Raw genomic sequence first — 4,903 nt, forward strand, 5'->3', positions numbered from 1 at the left:
TTAATACAAAAATTGTGTCAAAAAATTCCACCTTGTGGGTTGTTTACAATATATGCTTATTTATTCACCATTCATACATAACCACATATGTCAACAGTACACTTACCCACACACCTATAGACCCACACTCATTTGCACGAAAGGAACCAGGGCCAAATCAGACAAAAGAAAGTAAGCATCTATCCAAAAAATATTTCGAAATTGATATTTCTTTACACATTATATCACTCATTGAGAGTAAGTTATTTGGAGCTGTGTATCTTTGCTTACAAATAGAATGTGTTAACCCAATCACCCCTAAAAGAAATCTAAGTGTTTGACAGAGTGTTGCATTCAAATATGCTAATAAAATCAATTTTAATAGAGATATCTAGGGGATCATAGACACATTAGCTTCTCCCTCCTCTGAGACAGATAGAAAGTAAAGCTCTCATCAATGCCTCAGTTATAAAGCTTAACTGATACAGTTGGAGTATTTCACAGTGTTTATGTTCAGAGCTTGAGACTGAAAAAGGCCAAGGATTATTGATCATTTGCTTATTATGAGTTTGAATTAAACAGGAGGCACCTCAAACTCCTAGTTTGTTTGTATTGTTGCTATTTGTACACTAATCATCTCACCGTCTTTTGGTATTAAAGATGAATGATTTTTTACAAACATCCTCTGCAGATACGGTTTTGTATCAGCTTCAGAATTTAATGACTGGAATTTGTAATAGCTGTTGTATTGGGAGGGTAGAATTGTAATCCAGATAAGACTGCTATTTTTTACCTTCTGTTCAAGACATACGGTAGATTACTTAAGATCCCATCTATTACACTTTTTCTCACAGTTTGAAGAGCAAGCTATAGGTCTTAGTCTATAACCACCATGTGACAGTCTGAGACTCATCTTTCTGATCTCACTTTTTTTTTTCATTGCATTTTGGATAGTTAGAGATCTGTCCCCAAACATTGGGTTTCAGATCACATAATGGAAGCACACACAAACACAGCTTAGGTAGATAAGATGGTTCCAGGCAGCTAAGGTTGAGAAAAAAACCTAAATGAAACAAAGTGTTTTCATACTTAAGGATTCTAACTCCAAGTACTACAGAAGATTGCTTACCATACCTGTCAAACATCTACAACAGGGGTCACCAATGCGGTGCCCAGGGACACCAAGGGGCCTTCAACATCCACATGGGGTCCCCTCACCATCTTCTGTAAACAGAATGACTCACAAGTGGGCTAAGTGTAAAATGTTATTTATTCTGTTGCTCTTATTTTTAAATCATTTAATCAGAGAGCATTCAAGCATTTACAGAGATTTAAAAATGGCTATATCTAAAAGAAAACTTGAAATAAAAAATTGAAAAACTACTTTTTTATGCATAAAGTTTCCAGTTAACTATGAGCTCCCTTCCTATGACTCTGTACCCATGAAGCAGCCCTTAGCCTTAAAAAAGATTGGTGACCCCTAATCTACAATGACTCTTTGCAGAAAAGGTTGAACAGTTTTGAGTTACATCAGTATTTTTCTTCCATTTAGAATATATTAATTTTTTTATTTGAAATGAACTACACTTTGAAATGGGTATCCAAAACATTTGGCTCAGGGAATTCCAGTATTCAGGCCAGACAGACAATGGGATAACTTCAAAAAGCGTTTATTAAAACACGACGATTAGTAGATCTGCGGCATCAGCAACTGGGGCATCTGAGGCAGGTAACTCTGCTAATATAGTTCAGTCAGTGCCTAGAGAATGGGGTGGATACCAGCTGGTCAGCTGACAGGATACAGCGGTTGTCGCACAGAGTTCCAGATGCCGAAGCCTTGAAGGATGCAGAACTGACAGGAGATCAGATCTCAACAGACAAAGAAAGGCAGGAAAATCCAGAGGATAAAGTCAAGAGGCAGATCCAGGTTCAACAGGGACAGGCAAGCTCAAAGGTCCGAATACAGAAATGGGTCAGGATCAGGAAATCAGAACACTATTAGGAAAGCTAGAAAACTCTCACACCAAAGGCTCAAGAAAAATCTGGCACTGATGGCTGGGACCAAGGTGTTTAAATAGAAGCAGGAGGATCAGATGAGCGGTGATGAGAAACAGGGCAGAGTTAAACAGGTGAATGAAATGAACAATTAGGCCAGCCAAAGTTTTCACAACTCTAAACATAGCTTTCTAAGCTTTTTTTTATGTGGAACCGACAAACTAAGCTACATTACAAATTACAATTACACAAAATCTATTAAAAGTAGATTTAGAATGAATTCTAAAGCTAAAGAAAAATGAGAAAAAATGTGTTTCTGTAACATGTATCAAAAAATATGTCCTTCGATATTGATTAAAAAAAAAAGTTCAGTTTTAGGACACTAAATAAATGGCATGATTGCTGTATTTCAGGTGAAGTATTACAGCATATATGGTAAAGCAAATGCTTCTCTCTAAGCATTTGCAAATTCTTTAAATTGTTTAATTTTCTGCAAGAAAGATCTCCTGTTAGGACTTTTACTGCTTTTAGAAAAGTTTTGGAATAAAATCTTAACTTTTATTACCACCTCCAATTTCATCTGTGCCTCATTGCCCAAGTTTTTACACTATGAATAAAGAGCCATAATGTGTTTTATGCTCATGATCATCCGCCACTCCTTTTTGCTGTCATCTGGTAAATGCAAGTTTTGTCCCTTCTGCCTAATATTGACTCTGCTTGCATTGATTCTAACATGAGGGTGAGTGCATGCATTTCTAGAAGCAAGCTCAGGGTTCAGGCAGCTAGTTGGGTTAATTAAAAACCGGTGTCTTTTTTTCACATAGTATTTTACTTTGTGATCCAGTTTGGGGTGTATTATGTTTTTATTATCTTTTTAATATTTTTCATAATTAGGTACATTCAGTTTTCCAAATCATGTTTTGCTTTGCTATGTTTTGGGTTAGAGTCTATTTAATCTAAACTCCCAGAGTAAAGGCCCTATGTTATATCCTATATGAGGTGAAGTCAGGGTGAAGACAAGTGTCTCTCTTCCAGGTCTGAAGAGAACAACTTATATTTCATAACAATAAATATTCCAAAGTGCGAAATGCAATTAATATTCATATATATACCTGTTTAGGAACTTTACAACATGACCGAAAGGATGTTTCTTTGTACTTTTTCTTTTTTAACACTCGAATAGTGATCCATTACTTTGTGTTTTCTTGGAGGAGGCATTTGATAGGACACTTTGGCCCATTTTCTTGCAGTTACTTTTCAAAGTAAGAAAGATGCTGGCATTCAGATAGCGCTGATGTGTGGTGAACTTTAAAAGTCAGGAAATAGCTAAAAAAAGAAGTAATTGTCTAACTCAGACAGATCTTTGGCCGGAAAAAAATCTTTACAAAAAAAGAAACAAAAAACAAAACACGGAAAGTGTCAAAAAAAGAATGGACGAAATCTCAAATATGTCATGACCCCATGCATAAAGAGGAGCATAGGAAAGTTTTGGGGAGAAAAATTTGAAATTCAAAAAGCTGAAGCTTGTTTTTTTTGTTTCTTATTTTGTTTTAATTGTACTGCTATTGCAAAAATGATTACACTCTTGTTTTTCTATACCTAGGAGCAAGCTTACCATGTGAAAAGTCTCCTAATGTTTCTTGAGGACAGTTTTCTATGAGTCTTTTATACAGAATATACAGTGTTTAAAACTGCACCTCACTCTAACAAAAAATCATATAAGACATTAAGAAAATTCCATGTTCTTTTAAAATACATTATTTGCTCCTGGATTGTGTTTTAACTGCATATTTAACACCTTAGAAAACACACATGATAAGCAATATAGCTCACCACTGTGGGCAGAACATCCTATGAGGCGTCAAATTCCCTCAAAAGACATGCTATATTATAAAAGTTCCTGTTAATCATTTCCCCAACCTCATATCTATGTTTATTCTTTTTCTACTTTGTTCCATCAAAGCTGATCAGTTCACATCTGATCTAAAGCTTTCCAATCAAGTTGGATGGCATTTTAATATCTTTTGGGTATCATCGTGAAAAGGTTTAATTGTTAAACCTGATCTGGTATATTCTATGCTTAATTATCTAACATACATCAATGTCAGTCTCAAACACATTTCTCCCCCTCCTCTGTTTCAACAGTAAGATGTCTGATCTATGTACAGCCTGTATAAATTACCCAACAGTTCTGAAAAAGATCCAAATCTGGGTTTTGAATTGATCCAGCACTTGTTTTTCTGTTATTTCTTAGAGGATTTACTAGTATTTTTTTTGGTTCTTTATTCATGTGACAGTGTGATATTCTGCTTATGCCATAGTTTTGTTTTTGTTTGATTTTTCTTTCTATAGTTCAATGATTTTTTTTTAGGCAGCATCAATGTAGAATTCATAATGAATGATGGTGACGAGAAAAGAACCCTGCCAAACCATTGCATGCCCCATTTCACAGTTTGTAAGAGGATCTTTTTTTTTTTTTAAATATCTACATCTATTCTTGTTTTTTTATTTTTTTTTTTTTTTATCTATTTATTTTGCCTTTTAGGGTGTCCGAATAATTTAATTTCAATTTCACTAATTCAAGTTGATATTACATATCAAAGTGTCCAAGTATGCAAATATATCAATAGCTAAACTCTATAGCCCATTATGTTCCAGGATAAAAGCCCCTTCATTTCAACCTGCAAGTATGTGCATAAACTCTATTTAAAACAGAGTTAATCTGTGCATCATTTCTCAGGACAATAAACATTCACTGTCACATTTATTATGCTTTTGATGAGATGCAGATTATTTATAAACCAATTTACTGACATTATAACTGCTGCATAATTACCTTTTGCCTTGAAGCTTATACTTTGGCTCTTACCTCACTTTTCTTAATGTTATGAAACTCAGTGATGCTTAAAAGAAAAGGTGTGTGTATGAG

The sequence above is a fragment of the Cyprinodon variegatus genome, unplaced genomic scaffold (genome assembly GCF_000732505.1).
Source record: "Cyprinodon variegatus isolate N-32 unplaced genomic scaffold, C_variegatus-1.0 Scaffold1028, whole genome shotgun sequence".
NCBI classification, from domain to species: Eukaryota; Metazoa; Chordata; class Actinopteri; order Cyprinodontiformes; family Cyprinodontidae; genus Cyprinodon; species Cyprinodon variegatus.